Source organism: Pseudonaja textilis, chromosome Z (assembly GCF_049901715.1).
Source record: "Pseudonaja textilis isolate UNSWEBS1 chromosome Z, rPseTex1.2, whole genome shotgun sequence".
In the NCBI taxonomy this organism is placed as follows: Eukaryota; Metazoa; Chordata; class Lepidosauria; order Squamata; family Elapidae; genus Pseudonaja; species Pseudonaja textilis.
In genome coordinates, this window is record NC_142008.1 from 111,976,609 (window position 1) to 112,000,868 (window position 24,260).

Sequence of the window (24,260 nt, forward strand, 5' to 3'; positions counted from 1 at the left end):
AAGGAAAGATCTTGTAACAGCGTGCTTAGTCTTGGTTAGAATCACTCAAATTTCTGCAGTGGAATTTTCCTTGGAAAGTGGGACTCAAAGGAGGAAAATAACTGTGATTAATGATCTGGAGTGACTGTCAGATTTAGTTTAAAAAAAAGGTATTGCAACTAGAAGTAACTTTAAAAGTAAAGGACAGATTGGATTAGTTAACCCAAATTTCTGGACTGTATTTTTAGTACTACTCAACTTGAAGAACTTTAGGAAACTATTGCAAAACAATCTTATTCAGAGACATATTGATTGTAGTTAAAGTGTTTTAATTCAGTGAGTTTTGCTCTCTTTCAAAAACCCAGTGTGCTTTGAACACCCTGTTACAGCCTTTTGTTTACAGAGCAATAACAGCAGCAATCAGAGCAATAAATTCCTCTTACCCAGTCTATCACAGCTGCTAGAAAAACAAACAACCCTTTCCTTAAAGACTCTCAATACTACCTCATTACTTTAATCAAACACCCATTAATTCATTACCTCAAAACTTACAACTTTTCTACCTCATCACCCACATCAATGATTAGATAATCAATTTCTATAAAATATTTTATTAATGGTTTAATTGATTTATTGTATTAATTGATTAGTGTGATTAGAGTGTTTAGTGCAAAGAGTGTGATTACTGTTTAAAAGATCAAGATTCATGTAATTTAATTGATTAGTAAAATCAGTGATTTAGTGAATTTAATTGAACAGTGTGACTAATGATTAGTGTAATTAATTGATTAGGTTGATTGTTGCTTGGGAATTTATCTGACTAGAGTGATTACTGCAATTGATTGATTGGTGTGATATTGGCTATATTGATTACCCAAAATTGTTCCATTAATTAATTCAATCAACGTACTATCTTAACAAACCTACCATGCCAAGAAAAAAGTCCAATGCCAAACCACAACCTAAAGAGAAATTAATCCCCAACAATGAACCACAAGACTCCTGCACATGCCTTAAATGCTACAAAACTCTAAAGGATAATGAAAACTCCATCAAATGTTCTCTGTGTAACAAATACGCTCATCATGACTGCTTGGGATTACCCAAGCAAATGATTCAATACCTAGAATCATCCAATGAGTTTCCATATCTCTGCAAATCATGCAGACCCAAACTGGATCTGTTGGAAAGAGTTGATACCATTGAAACACGATTAACATCCCTTGACACCATAGTAGCATCCCTGGACGCCTTAAAAGAAAGATTATCCAACCTCGAAAAAAAAGACACAACGCAAAAACCTGAACATCCAATAGCTACAAACCACATCTCTACTCAACAACCACAACCCAATCCACAACCCAATCCACAAAAAACATAACCCAGACAAATATTGATATCCCAATACTCATCAGAGAAGCTGTTGAGCGTGAACGGAAAGGTCCAAATGCCATCTTATTTGGTCTAGAGGGCATCAATGATAATGATGACATCACAACTGTCCGAAACATCATCAGTGATTATCAAGCATCAACCATCTCCCCTGATGAAATACTTGACATTTCCCACATTGGCCGAGAGCTCAAAAACAGAGACGGCTCTGTGACCCCACGCTTCTGCAGGGTCATTTGCAAAAATGAATCAAGTAAACGCAAATTCATTTACACTATAAATTCACTCACCAAAACCAACACCAACCATAAGAACCTCCGTTGTCGCCCTGACTTAACCATACAGCGACGTGCCCGCTCCCGTGTACTCCGCACTGAACTCAAAAAACGTCTAGACAATGGAGAGAAGGGCCTGTACATTGACTACCATGCTGACTGTATCAAAAGTAAGTCACACATCCCGCAACTCAGCTTTAAACTTCAACCACAACCCTACCTCAACCAATCCACAATCACCCAAGACTAGGCACGCACGCCCCTAACTACCTCAATTCCAACTACTGCTGGCCTTAAATGCAAGCTACTCAATGCAAGAAGCCTTGTAAATAAAATACCTGAATTTTTCCTCCTACTAAATATGGCTAAATTCGACATTATATTTGTCTGTGAAACATGGCTCAACGCATCTCTCCATGACTCCATTACCACAGTAAGAGACTATCATGTTTACCGATCAGATCGTGAAATTTGTAGAGGAGGTGGGGTTGCTATCTTCTATAAAAAGTCCTTACATCTAAAAAATATCCAAGTTACCCAGGAGCTTGCTCTTCCTGAGACCATTATCTGTGAACTATCCTTAAATATCACAATTCGATTCTTACTGTGTTACAGAGCACCTGATTATGACATCGAACATGTAAACAACCTAAATACACTACTAACATGGGCAGCATCCTGCCCATATCCTTTTATCTTTCTTGGTGATTTCAATCTGCCTCATATTGACTGGACCCTAAATGAATGTACAACTGAAACCATACATGCAACCTTTTACAATGCTGTTACAAATCTGGGGCTGGAACAACTAGTAACCAACAACACTAGACTAAACAACTGCCTCGATCTCATCTTCTGCAATAGTTTGAATTTAATTTATGGAATACAAACTAAAGAACCCTTTTCCAGCAGTGACCACAATATGATTGACTTTTGTCTCAACATACATCCACACAAAAACCACCACAATGATGTAATCCCCAATTATAATTTCAAAAAAGGCAACTATGATCTTATAAACAACGATCCCTCATCCCTTGATTGGCAATCTCTATTCACTGGATGCAATACTGTTGAAGACCATTACAACATATTTTTACTTGAAGTCAAAAGAGTCATCAAACTATATGTACCAACAACAACTCCCAAAACAAAACAAAAAACAGATTGCCCATAACAATAAGGAAACTTCAATCCAAAAAGAGATCACTCTGGCGGAAAAACAAATCTGGTCACGTTGCCAATTTCAAAAGCCGATACAAAAATTTATGCCACCAAATAAAGACCAAATGCACCAATTATCACATTAAACAAGAGGAAAACCTTCTAAGCACCAATTCCACCAGTGCTTTTTACAATTTTGTAAACAACAAACTAAAAGATTCAAGGTCCATCCCACCCCTGATAGGACCTAATGGTAAAGACTGCAACGACGACACCATTAAAGCCAACATCTTTAACACATTTTTTGGCTCAGTATTTGTAAACAGAAATGGATCATGCCCAGTATTTCCTAGCCAAACCACAGATAACTACAATGATCTAATACATATCTATTTTACAGAAGACAATGTTGAAAAAGCACTACGCAATCTAAAACCATCTCTATCTACTGGACCAGATGGAATATGTGCCTACTTCTTAAAAAAGTTATCCACTGCCATAGCCAAACCTCTAAGCATAATCTTTGAAAAATCTTTCAGGACCAGCTCCTTGCCTAACCTATGGTCACAAGCCACAGTCATCCCCATCTTCAAAAAGGGAGACCCCAGCCTAGTTGAAAATTACAGAACAATCTCCTTATGCTGCGTCTCCTGTAAAGTCATGGAATCAATTATTAACCAATCCATCATCCTCCACTTAGAGACAAACAACCTACTCTCCAATAAACAATTTGGTTTCAGAAAAAAACTATCCTGTAATCTGCAACTCTTGCACTGCAAAAACATATGGACTACACAACTTGATCAGGGCAAAACAATAGATGCAATCTACATAGACTTCTGTAAAGCCTTTGATTCAGTGGTACATGACAAACTACTACTAAAAATAAAATCCTATGGGATCTCTGGACAACTGCATAACTGGATAGAAGCAATCCTGTCAAACAGACAACAAATGGTCAAAATTGGGAGCGTCCTATCAAATTCTGTACCTGTCAATAGTGGTGTCCCCCAAGGCAGTGTTCTAGGACCAACTCTCTTCATACCCTACATAAATGACCTCTGTGATCATATTAAGAGCAACTGCGTTCTTTTCGCTGATGATGTAAAGCTGTTCAATACCACAGACAATACTGCTACCCTTCAAAAAGATCTTGACTGTGTATCAGAATGGTCAAACAAATGGCAACTTCAAATCTGAACAAATAAATGCTCTGTCTTACATATTGGCAAAAAAAATCCAAAAATAAAATACAAGCTGAATAGTCAAGATCTTGTTGATGATCCAAGCTCTGTAAAGGACCTTGGAATACTCACCTCTAATGATCTAAGTGCTAGAGCCCACTGCAACTACATAGCCAAAAAGGCATTAAGAGTTGTTAACCTAATCTTACGTAGCTTTTTCTCTGGTAATATCACACTACTAACTAGAGCATACAAAACATTTGCTAGACCAATACTCGAATACAGCTCATCAGTCTGGAACCCACATTACGTATCTGATATTAGCACAATTGAGAAAGTCCAGAAATATTTCACAAGGAGAGTTCTCCACTCTTCTACTCATTGTAGAATACCTTATGCCACCAGACTTGAAATTCTAGAACTAGAAAACCTTGAATTACGCCGTCTTCGGTCTGACTTAAGCATGGTATATAAAATCATACATTGCAATGTCCTACCTGTCAATGAATACTTCAGCTTCAACCATAACAACACAAGAGCACACAACAGATACAAACTCAAGGTTAACCGCACCAAGCTTGATTGCAGGAAATACGACTTCAGCAACAGAGTGATCAATGTCTGGAATACTCTACCTGACTCTGTAGTTTCTTCCCCAAACCCCAAAAACTTTAACCTTAGACTGTCTACTATTGACCTCACCCCTTTCCTAAGAGGTCTGTAGGGGGCGTGCATAAGCGCACCAACGTGCCTACCGTCCCTGTCCTATTGTTTCTTTTATTTTTATTTTATTTTTCTTATATGTACCCATTTCATGTATTCATAACTATGTATACACTTATACTTATCTTGTAAACAATTGACAAATAAAATAAAAATAAAATAAAATAAATAAAATAATAAAATATAATAATAGAATATTTAGAAATTTAGGATACAATGAATATATACTTCTTTTTCTTTTTTTCCTTTTCTTTGATACTGTTTTTATAAAATTCTATTAATATAGACTTGGTATGACTTGTTGATTCATTGTAAAATAAATTAAGTAAATTATAGTTATCTCGTTAAAGTATGAATTAACAAAATTATAGTCAAATGATTGTTTAGTAATGATATCAGGCTATACAATTGTTGATTGATAATATGAGTTATTATGTAACATAATTACAATGGAGACTATGAAAGGGATGCACAAAAAAAAGTGGTAAACCAACCGATACACTGTCTGTAAATTTATGAAGGAGGAGGATGTTTTTATGTTTTATGTGTTTTTGTTTGTGGTTAAAATTAATAAAACTTTTTTTTCAAAAAAACAACAGCAACCCAAAGAGAAAGAAATCCCCACCAATGAACCACAAGACTCCGGCACATGCCTTATATGTAAAGAAACTCTAAAGGATAATGAAAATTCCACAAAATGTTCCCTAGGTGACAATTATGCTCACCATCGCTGCTTGGGATTACCCAAGCAAATGACTCAATTCCTAGAATCATCCAACCATGCATTTCCATATTTAGCCCTGTTGGGCTAAATTGTGGTTGTACATTGAAAACTTTTTGTAATGTATATAGCTAGTCCTTACTTACAATCATTGGTAACTTTTGAACTGGCAACTATTCAAAGTTACAAAGGCACTGAAGAAAGTAACTGATGGCTGTTTTACACATTATGACTATTGCAGGATCCCAATGAAATTTGGTTGCTTGGCAGCTGGTTCATATTTATGATGCTGTGTCCTGGGGCCATGTGATCATCTTTGGGACCTTCTGACAAGAAAAGTCAATGGGAAAACCAAATTGACTTAAAAACTGAAGTTCCTTACTTAACAACTGCAGCAATTCATTTAACAGTTGTGCCAAGAAAGGTTGTAAAATTAGGCAAATCTCACTTAAAACTATCTAGTTTCACAACATAGATTTTGGGCTCAATTGTGGTCATAGTCAAGGACTTCCTATATGGTCTCTTGTATTATGAACACTGCTCAGAATCACTACATGAGTTGGTGTGTTATAAAAATTTGATAAGTAAATAAAGGGGACATTACAAACCAAATAGTAATTTACTTTTACAAATAAAGGTCTTTTTATTTTTCTTCCTTTTTCTTTATTTTCTCTCTGCCATTCGTAAACAACAATAAATAAGAATTCAGTGAAGATCTCGGTGTTAAGGATTGAACATAAGATAAAAAACATTTCTTGCATTATAAATTAAGATAATCCATTTCGCAATTGTCAACCAAGCCACATTTAGCTTTAAATATACAATTTAAACAACCCTTTATTTATTAGCCTTCCAGAAACCATAGTTCATATTGACATTATTTTCCCCTTATCTTTAACATTTTAAATTATCTAAATCATCCCAGGGTTAATTTTTTATAATTACTACTGGATTGATGCCAATGTGGCTGCTGTAATACAACTTAATATTTGCTTTTTATAACAAGACAATATATTTAAGAAGTAAAAGAAATGCCACACTCATCAATATAAAAAAACCAGCCTCCCCTACATTTTAGCTTAATTCCAATTATGATTATGATTTTTTATCTATTTTACTTTTTTCCAGATTTTGTTCTATTGTACTTTATTAATTTATTTGATTCTTTTTGTTAGATTTTATTGTTTTTTATTTTTATTTTAAATATGGTTTTACACTATGTAAGCTGCTTCGAGTCCTCATGGGCGAATAGACAGCAATATAAATTAAATAAATAAATATGCATTATTCATTAATCATGAAATTCAGTCAATTAAACATTCAAAAATGCATCACAAATAACATTGACTATTGCTAATGGTTGATACCGGTTTCTTCCACCATCCCAGGTATCAACTAAGTACCTTTTAAAGATGTACGATGTTCTGAGTAGCAGTTTTTGGTAATTCCGCTAGTGATAGTGCAGGAAACTGGAATTTCTTGATGTATTTTGTAAAATTCTTGAACACGTGCCAAGTGCCCCAATGACAATGAGTATCATTGTTACATGTTTCATTCCTAATTGCATAGTTTCGATGGCCAGGTTGTGATATTAAATGGTTTTTTTAGTTCTTTTTCTTGGACTCTGGCATCTCCTGGTACTGAAATATCAATAAATTGTACTTTTCAGTTTTCAACAACTGTAATATCTGGCAGGTTATGTTCCAAATGGCGATCTGTCTATATTCGAAAGTCCCACAAGATCTTCACCTTCTCATTTTTAATAACTTTTTTCACTTCATGTTCCCATGATTTTTCAAATACAGGTAAGTCGTATTTTTTACAGAATTAAAATTTGATTAATTTAGCAACTTAGTCGTGTCTAGCTTTGTAATCAGTTTGTGCAATTTTGCTGCATTTACATATTAAATGTGAAACGGTTTTAACTTTGTCCTTGCAAATGGACCAGCAGCCCCAGTAGCTGGGAGACTAATCAGTCAGTTCAGTCAGAACTTAGAACTTTATTCCCCGGAGACGTTAGAAGTCTGATTGAACTGGTAGTCACAGGGGTTTTTTTTTTTTTGTTACCCTGCATGGAGGAGAAGAGTGCTGGAAAGCAAGTGAGGGATTGGTGTGTGTTCTGGAATGGAATTTGCATTATCATTACTTTGAAATGGGGTAGAAATGAGGATATGGCATTATCTTTTGCCCTTGGCAAAGAGGGTAGAAGTGAGGATTTTGCATTATAATGCAAAGTCTCATTTCCACCCCATTTCCAAAAAAATGAAGTTCTTCAAAAAAAGAAACTCTTCCCCCAGAAAAGCTCCAACTTCTTTTTTGGAAGGTCTGATTGAACCTTTTTTAAACTGATAGTCACATAGTCTTCTTTGGTTGCCCTGCATGGAGGAGTATGGAGCTGGAAATCAGGTTAGTGAGGGAATGAGATGGAACTGAGGATTTTGCGTTATGATTGCTTATAAATAAGTAAGAACCAGTAATAGAGGAATGGAAAAATCTCTCTCTGAAGATCAGCATTTTTCAGTCTTGGCAAGTTTAAGATGGGTGAACTACATGCTACCTTGAGAATTCTGGGAATTGAAGTCCATGCACCTTAAAATTGCCAAAATTGAGACACATGAGTCTATACTATAGCTTAGGATTTTCCATTCCTGATTTATTTAGAGTCTGGTGCAATTAAATAAATCAGTTGTGGTTTCCTAACAAATAGTGATTAAAGCAATATGAACCATAGATGCAGATGTTTCATTACCAAACTAGGTAACATCATCAGTACTAGAAGGGAGTGGAGTTTGCTCTTATTTTCATATATTGGTGGCTTACCATTAGTGTTGATCAGTTGCTTCACAATCAATATTTTGATTGGTGCCAGATCTCTATAGCCTCAGGCAGAGAAGAACTATTTTGCACACCCTCTTCAAATGTTCTTTAAAATACAGAATTTCCCAACATTCCTTTTGGAAACTCCAACATGCAAACTGTGATTACTTCTCCTAAAATGAATCTTCTTTACCTGGAGCTTCAAAATTTGCTGTTTGCTGGGGAGAGCTAAAAATGAGACTACATGTAGTATACATCTGATTTTGGGTTCCAACTTTAGGTTACATTTTTGGCTGATTATTTTATTTCTACTATGAGTAAGGAAATGAATGAGAAATCATCATTTTTATAATTACTCCTGAAGTGTGTGTGCATAAAAGGCAGCACTGATCACTGATCATAACAGGACAAGAACAGGCACGAAGCACCAGATCTATAGTAGTAGGGATTTACCACACTAGATGGAACCCAAGGGCTAGATCAGTGTCGCTCAGCTGAAAGATGTATGGATTTTAACTCCCAGAATTCACTAGCCAGTCATCAAGGAGTTTCCACAGAAGATTGTGGAGAATAATAGAGCTAAGAATCTGTGAGAGTTCCAGATTCAGAAGGACAGGCAGGCATTAGATAATCTACCAGACACTGTAGTAGTAGACAGATTAACAGACAAAGACTAGAAGAGCTCAGGAGGCCAGGCAAGCCGCGTGAGGCAAGGCACCCCTTGACATGAGTGATGTGGAGTTAGTCACGTGTCCCCAGTCACATGACTACACAGCCATGACCACCCAGTCACATGACCACCAAGCCACGCCCACCTAGCCATGCGCACAGAATTGGCAGTAAAAAATTTTGAATTCCACCACTGAATAGTTTGTAGTTCTTGTTCTTGAGCAGCAAGTATTAAACTTTCCATTTCTTCCTTGCTGGAAGAATAAGCCATGCCCATGTCAAGCTGTCATCACATTTTCCTTCAATGGTTTTCCATCTATTTAATCTATCTTAATCTATCTTCCAGCTGTATTTCCTTATATTCTGCCTCTGCTTCTTTTGTTTTTATAATGTTCTCAGTTTTTACAGCCTGCAGCAATTTTTCTGTACTTTGGTTCACATAATCATTCTGTTATTAGTATTGTTGTTGTTGTTGTTACTTAAACATGAAACTCAGTCAACTGAACATTTAAAAATGTATCACAAATATCACTGACTGGCTCCAAGGGTTGATACAGGTTGCTGACAGCATCCTAGGTATCAACAAGAATCTTCTTAAAATGCATGTTCTTTTGAGTAGCAAAATCTTTTGCAGCTTGCTGGTATTATAGCAGGAAGCTGCAAATTCTTGATTCATTTTGCAAAATTCTTGGACATTGTAACAAGTACCCCAATAACAATGGCTATCACTGTTACATGTTTCATCCAATAATTGCCTAGTTTCGATATCCAGGTCATGATATTTCCATAATTTTTTCCAGTTCTTTTGCATTAGAATTATGATTATACATTTTTGTCATTCTAATAATTCAGAAAAATACTTAGGCCTTCTGAAACATTTTGGGATTTGGCTTCTTGAAATTCATTGAAAGCAAGAAACAAAACACAGATTTAAAACCACTATTAGACCAATATCTTTAAAGAAAATTTAAGGCAGTTACATGAGGGAAGCTAAGAAGTAATTCTCCATTACAATCTTCTTCCAAACTCTTTATTCAATTCCCACAACAACATAACTGTGGATGCTATCATGCTTCAAAAGAGACTAGTATTGATTTCTGGACAACCATCTTATCCATAACACCAACATCTGGGTCTCAACCATCCAGATTTGGAACAGTAGAAATTAGTGGGTATTTTCCTCTATATTTTTAAAAAATATAGTTTATTTATTTTTAGAATTAAAACCAGTCTCAATACATACACAAATAAGCAAAAGAAGAAAAAAAAGAAAGAAAAGAGGAGAGGAAGAGAGGGAAAGATTTTTGAGAAAAGAAAGAAAAAGAAAGGGGGAAGAAAGAAAGAAAGAGGTTACAAGGTAAATATTATTCTTATTTTAACAGTTTGCAAGATCTTCTTTTATTTTCATAACCTTAACTTGTGTCATATAACCACACCTGTTTTTAGCTTATATCGCTACCTCGTTATTATGGGTTGATACTTTCCTTTTATGCCTTATGATATATAATTTATCTTTGGTCAATCCAATTATACCAACAATTCCAGCTATCATAGTATTAGTGAAGTGTCTTTGTTTTTTTTGCGCCAAAGTCAATGGATAACATTTCAAAGTCAAAGTCAATGGATAACATTTCTGTGCATTTTGAGATTTTTCCAATAATCATTTCTTCTGATGGAATTTGATGTTGTTTCCAGTGTTGAGCGAAGGTTAATCTGGCTGCTGTTAAAATAGGTTTTGTTATGTATTTGGCTTTTTTGGAAATTTGCTTATCAAAAATCCCTAGTTGGAAGGACTCTGGTTTGTATTCGATCTTGTCTTTGGTGATTTCTTCCAACCAAGTTTTGATTTTCTTCCAATACTTTTGGGTTTCTGCACAAGACCACCACATATGGAAAAAGGTTCCTTCTTTTTTCCTACATTTCCAGCGATGCGGACTCATGCTGGGGTGCATCTTCACTAACCTCGAAGTGGGGAGATGCCATCTATAAAACACTTTATAAAGATTTTCCTTGTATGCTGCCGATTTTGTAATCTTAGTGTTTCTGCCCCAAACTTTCTCCCATTCCGCTAATGTGATGCTGCGCCCTACGTTCTTACTCCAAGCAATCATATTTCCTTTTACAATTTCTTCCTCTAGTTCTGTTTCTAATAAGTTGTTATAAAATTTTGTTATTTTTTTTCATTTGATCCTAATAAAATTTTATCTAATTGTTGCAGTTTGTTATTAATTCTGAATTCTTTTTTGTCTTGTTTGTATCTGCTTTGAATCTGAAGGTAAACCCATTGATCAATTTTATGTCCCTGCTCCTGAAGATCCGGCCTCGGTTTCAAATTTCCTTGTGGGTCTAATAAGTCTTTGTATTTAATCATTTTGGTAAGCTCCAAATTGTTTGGGTGAATCATTGCCTCCATTGTTGAAATCCATAGTGGTACTTTTGTATAATGTTTTTTCCTTATTTTCCTCCAAATTGTTAATAGTGCATCTCTAATTAAATGTCTATGGAAATATTTTTGACAGGTTTTCCCTAGGTCCCATAGAAAAGCGTGCCACCCCCTTTGTAAATCATGGCCTTCTAGAAATAGTATTCTTTTATTGGTTAAATTCACCCAATCCTTCAATCAAACTAACAAGGTGGCAATATGGTATAACTCCCAGTTTGGAAATGCTAACCCACCCCTGCTCTTCGTATCCTGCATTGCTTTTACATTTATTCTGGGTTTTTTCTCTTGCCAAATAAATTTCAGGGTTATTCTATTGAGTTCTTCAAAAAACTATTTATGTAATTTAATTGGGATCGTTTGGAATAGGTACAAGAATTTGGGGAAAATGTTCATTTTAATAGTAGTAATTTGGCCTAGTAGTGAGACTTGAAGTTTCCCCCACAATTCTAAATCTTTCTTTACCTGGTGTATCAGTTTATCATAATTGTTTTCTTTAAGTGTCTTACAGTGTGGTGTTAGCCAAATTCCTAAGTATTTCACTTTCTTTGTCACTTGTATATGCATTATTTCTTCTAGTTCTATTTCCTATTTTTCTGTTAGTTTTTTGGTCATTAATTTGGTTTTTTTAATTTATTTTAAGTCCAGCTACTGCTCCAAATTTCTCTAATTCACTCATCAATTTTGGTCGCCTGTCTTTTGGTTCTTCAATGAAGAAAATTATGTCGTCCGCAAATGCTTGGAATTTATATTCCTCTTCCTTAACTGTTAATCCCTTTATATCTGAATTCCGCCTAATTCGTGTTAATAATGTCTCTAATGCTAATATGAAGAGCAGGGGAGAGAGTGGACAACCTTGTCTCACTCCTTTTTCTATCTTTATTGGGCGGGTGCATTCTCCATTCACTATTATATTAGCTTGTTGTGTATCATATATAGTTGTTATAATATTTTCAAATTTGGTGCCCAAATTCAAATTATAATTTTTTTGAATTAAAAATTGCCAATTTAGATTGTCGAAAGCCTTCTCTGCGTCTAGGAACATAAGTGCTACGTGTTTCTCAGGGTGGACTTCATAAAATTCTAGTACTTCTAATACTATTCTTAAATTGTTCTTTATTTGCCTAGTTGGGAGAAATCCGTTTTGGTCTACATGTATATACAAGTTTAAGATCCTTTTTAATCTGTTTGATATAATAAGTGTGAATATTTTGTAATCAGTATTTAAAAGTGAAATCGGCCTGTAATTATTTATATATCTGGGATCTGTATCTTCCTTTGGGACCAGTGAGATCAATGCCCCCCTCCATGAGTCCGGCATCCTGGCTGCCAGTAAACATCATTAAAGACTTCCAGCATAAGTGGTCCGATTTGATCTGCTATTGCCTTGTATAGCTCCGCTGGTATCCCTTCTGGGCCCAGGGGTTTTATTATTTTTCTGGCTCTCTATTGCTGATTTCAATTCTGATTCAGTAATGTCTTTATTTAATAGTTCAGCCATTTCTTCCCCAATTGCCTTAACCTTTACTTCATCTAGATAACTCCTTATTCTATCTTCACTGATGGCCTCTCTTTTGTATAAATATTCAAAGGATTTATGAATGTTTTCTTTTTTCTGTTCTATTTCCTGGTATGTATCTCCCTTGCTATCTATTAACTGGTATATCAATCTCTTCTCTTTCTTTTCTTTTAAGTTATAGGATAGCCATCTTCCTGGCTTGTTGACATGTTCCTCTATTTTTTTTTAAAACATACTTCTGAAGAATATTAGGATGGTTGTCAAGATTTTTTTTTATTCAAATATATTATGAGACTTATGGGTTTCAGATCACAAATGCAATAAGTATGAGACCACTGAACATTATAATATTTAAAACCATTTTTTAAACACAATTATCTTCTTGATTAGCTATTCCCATTTATTCTTATTGGAGCTCAGAATAATGATCTAATAGTTCAAAAAGAAAAGATTCATGGAAACTCTCTAGGTCCTAAAGTTAACTTTGAAATATAATCAAAGCTAATGCTTTGAAAGTTGCCTTCTTGTGTGACCCTACCTCAATACCTATCTACACATCCTGAAAATTATGAAAAAGTTGTTATAGAAGAGAAAAATGTCTGAATGTTAAATGAGAGTTTGCAGTCACACGGGTTCTATGTATGTTTATTTTTCCAGTACTGTCTAACTTCCTGGTTTGTTGTACTTTTACAGGAATATTCATACAAAGCAAGAGTGATATGCTAAATTATCTGTCAGTTTTAAAGAGTGAGTGTAATAGGAACATATATCTGTGTCCCTATATATCAAGGTATTGTCTTATATGTCACATTGTTATGCTGATATGAGGGAATAACGCAGAATCCCCAAAGCACCCCCCAAAACCCAAACCCTTTATATTATATGGAGAATAACCAATTTATCTTCATTCAAGATATAAATATCAGTTTTATTTTTTTATTAATTGCTCCTTCTTATTCAAATCAGGTCTCAGAATAATGATATAGCACTTGGGAGAAAAAATGCAGCCCAGCAATCCAGCTGCTGAAGCCAAAATGGAGATCTCCACAGCAACCACGTATTTTCCCTTGGTGCTCAAATAGGTGGGAACAAATGACACCCAGACACTGCAAAAGACCAACATGCTGAAGGTGATGAATTTGGTTTCGTTGAAGCTGTCAGGTAAATTCCTAGCCAAGAAGGCCACTGTGAAAGTGACAGCGGTCAAGAGCCCCATAAAGCCAAGGACAGTATAAAACATTGTGGTTGAACCTTCGTTACATTCCAGGACAATTTCTTAAATCATGGAGTGCATGTCTGAATCTGGAAATGGGGGAGACATTGCCAACCACACTACACAGATGGTGAACTGAACTGTGAAGACAGATAGGACAATAGTGTTGGCCATCCTTCTCCCCACCCATTTCCTCATTTTGGAGCCTGGCTTTGTGGCCATGAAAGCAAGAACTACTATGGTTGTTTTACCCAAAATACAAGAAAGGGCTATAGAGAAAGTGATGCCAAATGTAGTTTGTCGCAAGAGACATTTCACTCGTCAGGTTGCCCAATGAAGAGCAGAGTGCAAAGGAAGGAGAGCAGGAGAGCAATGAGAAGTATGTAGGTGAGGTTCCTGTTGTTGGCTTTGACAATGGGAGTGTCCTGGTGTTTAATGAAGATTCCTAGGACCGCAGCTGAGATGACAGAAAAGGAGACTGCAATCATTACCAAAGAAATACCCAACAGCTCTTGGAAAGTTAAATAAGTTACAGCTTTTTGAAGGCAATTATTTTGACCCTTGTTTGGATATTGATCCTCTGGACATGGGAAACAGTCATCTAAGTCTGAGGAAAAAGAACGAACAAAATTGTTTCACAGAACCATGATAGGTTTTAAGTATGAAGAATTAATAGCATACTTTATTTACTAAGATATTATGACTTCATTTTTTTTTGAAAATAATATACAAAATGCACTAAAGGATACAAACTATCAGAGAAGATTTTCAGGCACCATAATACTTATACTTAATAAATTTATATTTATTAAATTATCCATACATTCAACATATTCCTTTGCTTACCCATTTGGTCAGCTATCTTCCCTTCTGGACACTGTCTACAGTCATAGCAGCAGGATAATTTCCCTTCAATTTTTACCTTGCTGGAGCCAGAAGGACATTTCTCATTACAGATGGAAAGAGGCATTGTCTGTTATAAATAAAGTGGGATTTCCTTCATATGAAGAATGTATGTGTTGGGAGTGTCCATTTCATCAATTATATATACCCAAACTCATCCCATCCTCATCAGTCCTTAGTGTCCAATTTCATCATTTTCTTTTGTTCTAACTTCATTAAAATTAAATTAAGTTCAATTAATTTGTTCCTCAATCTTCAGCAAGTAGAAGAGGTGTGAACTTCAACTGCCAGAATTCCCCAGCCAGTATGTTGAAGTTTGGAATTGAAGTCCAAACCTCATAAATTTGCTGAGTTTGATAAAAAAAAGCACCTGCTGATTTTGATCTAAAATATACAGTTTTAATATATATTTGCATTTTATTTTATCTTATACCAATTTATCTTATTGCTTTGTCTTAGCTTATCTCAATTTCATTGCATTGAACTCAATGCTAATGCACTGATATGCTCAACTGACTAATCGCAAAATCTAGTACTACAATTACTGTGATGATTTTGCATTGGAGATAATCAAAGGTTATGGGCATTTCAATTTTAGGTCATCCGTTTATATTTTAGCAACTTATGTTTACACCACATATAAAAAATATTGTGGCTGCTAAATCCAAAGGTTGTTGTCGTGATAGTCATTTAATCATTTATTTCTGTGGATGAATGAAGACGCGATTTCTTAAAAACTGAAAAATGAAACACACTTCGTTAAATACAAGGGGCCAAACAGCATCTATGGTAGAAATGGTGTGGAACTTGTCTGGGGGAGCCATGGGATCAATGCTTCCAATTTGGACTCTTAGAAAGGACTTGTTTGGAAATGTGACCCAATTGAAAACATCAAATCCAGTTTCAAATTCTCCATTGGGGCCAAAAGAAACCTGTTCTCCAACACTGTTGTTAAAAGAGACTTACTGCAAAAAATGGTGGAGCTGAATGAAAAATCAATGTAATATACATATTAACTGGATTCCTTGAAATCATATGGGGAAATCTCAGTTCCTTCTGTTTTGCTTACAGTGAATGGAATGCCATTTTTTAATCAATATACACTGTTTTTAATTGAAAAACAAATAACTAAAAATAATTGAGAACCATTTAAATTTGAAATTTTCTTCATACTATTGATTGACAAAATTTTTACATTTGAAACTATATATACAGGTTGTAGATTAAATAAGATCCTTTACATATTATTTCATACATAAAGTACATATTCAGAGTTTTGCAGCATTAATTCAGCTCCAGGAAAATAAACACAGATGGCTCTGTTTATTTACAGCACTTGTAAACATAATAAGTAGATTTTATAAGCCAGTTGTAGATTTTGCCAAGATGCAGCAAACTCAGATAGAAACATATTGCAAGTAACTTCAGCACACAAGCAAATTAGTTTCTCTTTTACTTTAGTTCAGCAGGTAAGCAGAAGAGAGAACCAGTTCATTTCAATAGACAGATTCAGAACTCAATGGCTTCACAGCTTAACATATAGCCATGCCTAGGTTTCTTCTAGTTTCAGTTTCCATCCTAGGCTATTTCTAGTTTCAGTTTCCAAACTGTCCCAATTGGCTGGTTTAGTTACTATGCCTATTCATTGTTACCAAGGTCTATCCCAGTTCATGAATATACAACATAAGTTATATATTTAAACTTTTTCAATATCTTCATTTTATTTTCAAACTTCATCCAATTTTGCATGCAAGATCTTTGTTATTCAGATCATTCAGATCATATTTGAAAATAATGATAGTTTTTAAAAAAGTTTTAAGTTTTATTTCTTTTCTCCAAATAACAAAGCCAATAATTATATGTAAAAGGATGGACCATGAGGGGAGGTATTTCATAAAAAATATGAAATACAAATAAATAAATATTCTTTCATTTTTTAACTGTCCAAACAAGAAGGAAATTAGAAAGAAAAATCCAGATTACAAACTAAGCAATGTGGTATACGCAGTACAATGCCGTGAAATATGTGGAGATTTATTCATTGGAGAAACAAAACAACTCCTTCATAAAACATGGCACAACATGAGGAAGCAAATCCATGAGGATATCAACAGTTTGCATTTAAAAAACAAATTTTGAAGACAAAGAAGTCCACATTTTGGACAGAGAAGACTGCTGGTTTGAAAGGGGGAACAAAGAGACCCTATGTCAAAACTGATCAGCTCTCTCTCTCAACAGAGCGGGAGGGATACCACATCATCTATCTCCAGTCTACTAAACAGTCCATTAAAGCCAGTACTTTTATACCTGATCATCCTTTATTTTGCATTAGCAAAAGTTACCTGCCACATTGATTGAATGAAATGCTTCTGCCTCCTCTGATCGAATTTTCGACCATCTTTGAGTTGGGACGCATGCAAGGCCCTCAGAGCATGTGCCACAGCATAGACTGCATTGTAGATGCTGTAACTAAGTGCACCCATGGTGGTCTCAAAGACAGAATTAGGAAGAGTGTCCAGCTTCTCTTCTCCAGTGCAGATCCTTTCAGCATTCTCATCTGAAATATCACTAGAAAATGAGCATTCAAATGTATCTTTCCAGAAATCCCTAAAAAACCCATTGTCTTTTTCAAAAATTGGGTTTTTCATCTGCATAAATTTTTGGAATCCTATTAGCTCTTTTGAATGAAGTGCAAAGGAAATTGCACCATGGAGAAAATCAATGGGCAATCGTCTTTGCATTAGAATAGAGGTAAATTCCATTTGAGCTGTCATGATCCAAACTTTGGCTTTTCTCTCCTTTGGAATATCATCAGAATCTAAAAGAGAGAGCATCATCTTCAATGGCATTATGCTTTCAGCATTCAAGATCACAGCAATGACTGTACTCCCCATTATTATTCTATATAATTTATCTGCTTCCTCCACCATTTCAGCAGCTTCATTACCATACATCATTTGGGGAAGACATTCTATAAAGTCAAAGCAGATTCCTCTCTCTGAAAACATGGAAAGACCCTTTTGAATGAACCTCTCTCTATCTTCCTCTAACCAATAAATCATTCCAATCCAGATCCATCCAAAATGCAACAGTAAGTGCAGGATTCCTTTAAATTGGTGGATCTCATCAGGGAACATCCATTTTACAAAAAGTGCTGAATTGTCACTATATGTCAAGGGTGGTGATCCAAATGTGGTCTAAGTGGGGAAAAGACAGAAGAACCAGAGTTTTTTTAGAAAAAAATATATAAAGGACTAATGCATATATCTTTATGTACTAACTGGGCCTGAATGTGTGCTCCAGGCAAGTTCCTAAAAATGAAATTTTTACCAAATAATGTCTGCAAATGTAGTACTGCTCATCAAGCAAAAAGTAGAATCCTTTCTTCGTAATCTTCATATCTATGAACTTCCTCATCATTAAATAACACATATTTTTTGCTTCCAAAATCCTTTTCATAAGTGTGATTATCAGGACTCAACATTTGAAAATAATACACTTCTGGACTTTCCATGTTGATCCATATTTTACTTACCTGGGGAAATTTATAGTTGCACAGAGTGGTTGCCATATTGAGACAGATTTTAGTCTGGGGTCCTCCAATAATGTCCACCATATTTGTCTGGTCATTACATTTGTAATTTGGGATAAATTTATCTTTTGTGGATAGAAATTCCATTGCTAAAAGGTAAGTTGTATAATCCTCAAGATACTTGGTAGCGATGTGGAAACCGAGGCTAACATTGACAAAATCCCAGAATTTTCATTGATGTCCTTTACAGCAAATGCCAGAGCCAAAGTGTGTTGGTAATTTTGTGTGAGGAACCTGCAGTGAGAATTATAAAATGAATGAATATACTTCTGCTTTAGATTCAGACAGTAAATATTTTAAATATATGTCTGTGTGTATATACATATATACATGCACACATTTAAAATATCTACTGTCTGAAGATATCTACTTAGTGTGTGCATATGTTTGTATTTATACATGCATTCATATATACTTACACACAAAAACAAATATCTGAAAAAACAATAATTTGATTATATGATAGGGAATCATACATAGGATGGCGCAGTAAGCTAAAATCGAACCGAGAAAGCATTTGTACCCTGCTTTCTTCTGTATTTAAGATTCTTCTTCTGTACTTAAGATTTTGAATTCATGATAAAATATCTCTTCCAGAATGAATTTGGATGCTAAGGTAGTATTTGATTTCAGTTTTGTCTATATATTGCCCAATTTTTTCTAAAAGCAGGAAGTCAGTTCCATTTTTCCACCATTGAACTGTAAAATCTAGAAATGTTTCGCAAACACATCAGAGGGCTCAGTGTTTTAATTTTTGGTTGAGATGAAATGTGAAGAAGCTTGGGATTATACTGAGGAGATCTCCAAGTTTTGAATTTTTCAATCTTTTTGGTGTCCTAGAAAGTTGATTTGTCTCAATTTAACTTCCAGTGATTGAACAAGCTGATTTTCTCCCAGTTATGGAATGAAAAATGGCTAACCATGGACACTGGATTAGCATACTGACCACTAGCAACTGAAATATTTCAACAGAAAAAATGGAACATAGATAATACAGTATAGGTAGAAATAAGGAAAATAAGAAGAGGAGCTGGAGGAGTAGTGACAGGGGGATACTTACATGTACTGATCAAGTACTTCATGAGAAGGAAGGCTTTGGAAAGTGATCTCATTTGAAAGAAAGAAGACTTGAAAAATAATTGCAGCAATGATTAAGTCTCCAGACTGATAATACTTGTGAATGACTGGAAGAGGACTACTGAGCTTGCAGTTATAAATAGGGGAAATTAACAGGGTAGGAAAAAAAGATAAAACTACTCCTGATCATAACCAACTCAGTGTAATATATAGTCATTAGAGACATTAGAGAGCAACAGCTATGTTACCATTCAAACAAAGCCATGGGTTGGGCACTCATTTACGTTACGAAAGATAATGCAATGAAGGTTATCTGGAATTAAGACAAGGATGTATCACAGATCAAACAGAAATCCTTCTTTTTCTACATGCAGGCAGTTCTTTATATTTCTGAACAGATGTAATGTCTTAATCTTAGGGTCATAATTTTGTCAGTGTCTACTGAAATTCCCTTGAGAGATAGAGTAGAAGGGACACTGACAATACTTAATTAGTAATCAGTATTATAATTTTTTCCAAAAGTACTGTCTTTGAAGAATATCAGAAGGAAGCATGTTTACCACATCTCAGTACTCACTGCAACATTGCTATGAATCTTTGAAACTAATACCCAAAGTAGAAAATGGTGCAGTGGGAGGTTATATCCACGAAGAAGAAAGCAAAATACAATTAGAAAGAAAAAGAAACATGTCTGTTGAGGTCATAGTGTTCTCTCCTTTGTTAAATACAGGATCTACCTTATAAAGTGGTACTGTAACAATTACTTAAGCTTTAGAAGGATTTAATGATCCCATATCCCATAAGCCTGTGCATTTTGTTAAGTGGGACCTAGCAGGAAAGCACTTTCTGCCCTGGCATTATCTTGGAGATTATTCTTGCTCTCAAGATGTGGCTGGCCCCAATCAAGTCATCCTTCTGGAAGGCCCTTAAAGGAACATAAAGTCAAATGTCCTGGGGATCATATCTTAGAGGGGATCCTACTATATCATGTTATATGACAGAAAATGGTCTGTCTTGACATGACACAATATGATATTTAATTGAAGTGCACTGTCTGTTATCTTTTTTGCCATTTAGTTTCTATCTTTGTAATTTAGTATGGAATAAACCAACAAATGGAAGTTAAAATCAAATACTAGTCTACTTTTACAAACAACTGCTATTTTTATTTTTTGTTCGTTTTTTTTATTTTTCTTCTGCCATTTATAAAAAACAATAAGTAGCAATCTAATGGAGATTTCACTTTTTAGTATATAGCTCAAGAAAGAAACATTTATTACACCACAAAACAATTCCACCCATTTTACAGTTATTTATTAAGGATTAGATAGATCAAGATTTTCAGTCACCATAATACCGATTAAAAATTCAACCCCATTTATATTATTAAATCATCCATATATTCAATATATTCCTTTCCTTACCCATTTGGTAAGTTATCTTCCCTTCTGGACACTGTCTACAGTCATAGCGGCACGATAGTGTCCCTTCTATTTTTACCTTACTGTAGCCAAAAGGACATTTCCCATTACAGATGGAAAGAGGAACTGGAATTCTTTCACATGAAGAGCTTACAGGTTGGAAGTGTTTATTTTATCAGGTATATATACCCTAACTTTTCATATTCTCATCAGAACTAAGTGTCCCATTTCCCCATTTTGTTTTGTTTTAAATTTTAAAAAGAGTATACTCAGGATATTGCATCCAATTTTGGTTGCCACTTACAATCATTTGTAACTTTTGAATTGGTAACTATTCAAAGTTACAAAGGCACTGAAGAAAGTAACTTATGGCTGTTTTTCACATTATGACTATTGCAGAATCCCAATGGTCATGCAATTGAAGTTTGGATGCTTGGCAGCTGGTTCATATTTATGATGCTGAGTCCTGGGGCCATGTGATCATCTTTGGGACCTTCTGACAAGCAAAGTCAATGGGAAAACCAAATTCATTTAAAAACTGAAGTTCCTTACTTAACAACTACAGCAATTCATTTAACAGTTGTGGCAAGAAAGGTTGTAAAATTACATGAGGAGGTATGTTATAAAAATTTGATAAATAAATAAAGGGGACATTACAAACCAAATAGTAATTTACTTTTACAAATAAATTTCTTTTTCTTTTTCTTCCTTTTTTAATTTTCTCTCTGCCATTTGTAAACAACAATAAATAAGAATTCAGTGAAGATCTCGGTGTTAAGGATTGAACATAAGATAAAAAACATTTCTTGCATTATAAAATAAGTTCATCCATTTTGCAATTGTCAACCAAGCCACATTTAGCTTTAAATGTACAATTTAAAACACCCTTTATTTATTAGCATTCCAGAAACCATAATTCATATTGACATTATTTCCCCCTTATCTTTAAAATTTTAAATTATCTAAATCATCCTAGGATTAACTTTTTATAATTACTACTGGATTGATGCCAATGTGGCTGCTGTAATACAACTGAATATTTGCTTTTTATAACAAGACAATATATTTAAGAAGTACAAAAAAAATGCCACACTCATCAATATAAAAAGACCAGTCTCCCCTACATTTTAGCTTAATTCCAATTATGATTATTATTTTTATCTATTTTATTTTTTCCAGATTTTGTTCTACTATACTTTATAAATTTATTTGATTCTTTTTGTAAGATTTTATTGTTTTTTATTTTTATTTTAAATATGTTTACATATTTAATATTGTCTATATTCGAAAGTCCCACAGGATCTTCACCCTCTCATTTTTAATAACTTTTTTCACTTTATGTTCCCATGATTTTTCAAATACAGGTAAGTCGTATTTTTTACAGAATGAAAAGTTGATTAATTTAGCAACTTAGTCGTGTCTAGCTTTGTAATCAGTTTGTGCAATTTTGCTGCATTTACATATAAAATGTGAAACGGTTTCCCAGCAGCTGGGAGACTAATCAGTCCATTCAGTCAGAACTTAGAACTTTATTCCCTGGAGACCTTAGAAGTCTGATTGAACTGGTAGTCACAGGGTCTTTTTTTGTTGCCCTGCATGGAGGAGAAGAGTGCTGGAAAGCAAGTTAGTGAGGGATTGGTGTGTGTATGGTTTTTGCATTATCATTATTTTGAAATGGGGTAGAAATGAGGATATGGCATTATCTTTTGCCCTTGGCAAAAGGAGTAGAAGTGAGGATTTTGCATTATAATGCAAAGTCTCATTTCCACCCCTTTTCAAAAAATGAAGTTCTTCAAAAAAAAAAAAAAAAAAGCTCTTTCCCTCCAAAAAGCTCCAACTTCTTTTTTGAAAGGTCTGATTGAACATTTTTTTAAACTGATAGTCACATAGTCTTCTTTGGTTGCCCTGCATGGAGGAGTATGGAGCTGGATATCAGGTTAGTGAGGGAATGAGATGGAACTGAGGATTTTGCATTATGATTGCTTATAAGTAAGTAAGAACCAGTAATAGAGGAATGGAAAAATCCCTCTCTGAAGATCAGCATTTTTCAATCTTGGCAAGTTTAAGATGGGTGAACTACATGTTACCTTGAGAATTCTGGGAATTGAAGTCCATGCACCTTAAAATTGCCAAAATTGAGACGCATGAGTCTACACTATAGCTTAGGATTTTCCATTCCTGATTTATTTAGAGTCTGGTGCAATTAAATAAATCAGTTGTGGTTTCCTTAACAAATAATGATTAAAGCAATATGAACCATAGATGCAGATGTTTCATTACCAAACTAGGTAACATCATCAGTACTAGAAGGGAGTGGAGTTTGCTCTTATTTTCATATATTAATGGCTTACCCTCAGTGTTGATCAGTTGCTTCACAAACAATATTTTGATTGGTGCCAGATCTCTATAGCCTCAGGCAGAGAAGAACTATTTTGCACACCTTCTTCAAATGTTCTTTAAAATACAGAATTTCCCAACATTTCTTTTGGAAACTCCAACATGAAAACTGTGATTATTCCTCCTAAAATGAATCTTCTTTACCTGGAGCTTCAAAATTTGCTGTTTGCTGGGGAGAGCTAAAAATGAGACTACATTTAGTGTACTTCTGATTTTGGGTTCCAACTTTAGCTTACATTTTTGGCTGATTATTTTATTTCTACTATGAATAAGGAAATGAATGAGAAATCATCATTTTTATAGTTACTCCTGAAGTGTTTGTGCATAAAAGGCAGCACTGATCACTGATCATAACAGGACAAGAACAGGCACTAAGCACCAGATCTATAGTAGCAGGGATTTACCACACTAGATGGAACCCAAGGGCTAGATCAGTGTCGCTCAGCTGAAAGATGTATGGATTTTAACTCCCAGAATTCACTAGCCAGTCATCAAGGAGTTTCCACAGAAGATTGTGGAGAATAATAGAGCTAGGAATCTGTGGGAGTTCCAGATTCAGAAGGACAGGCAGGCATTAGGTAATCTACCAGACACTGTAGTAGTAGACAGATTAACAGACAAAGACTAGAAGAGTTCAGGAGGCAAGGCAAGCCGGGTGAGGCAAGGCACCCCTTGACATGAGTGATGTGGAGTTAGTCATGTGTTCCTAGTCACATGACCACTAAGCCATGCCCACCAAGCCATGCCCACAGAATTGGCAGTAAAATTTTTTGA

At 34.9% G+C, this 24,260-nt stretch overlaps 1 pseudogene; it reads right to left on the reverse strand.

Moving 5' to 3' along the window:
- Window positions 1-13,811: 13,811 nt before the first annotated feature.
- Window positions 13,812-17,953, reverse strand: LOC148124269 (vomeronasal type-2 receptor 26-like; annotated as a pseudogene).
- Between the last annotated feature and the right edge of the window lie 6,307 nt (window positions 17,954-24,260).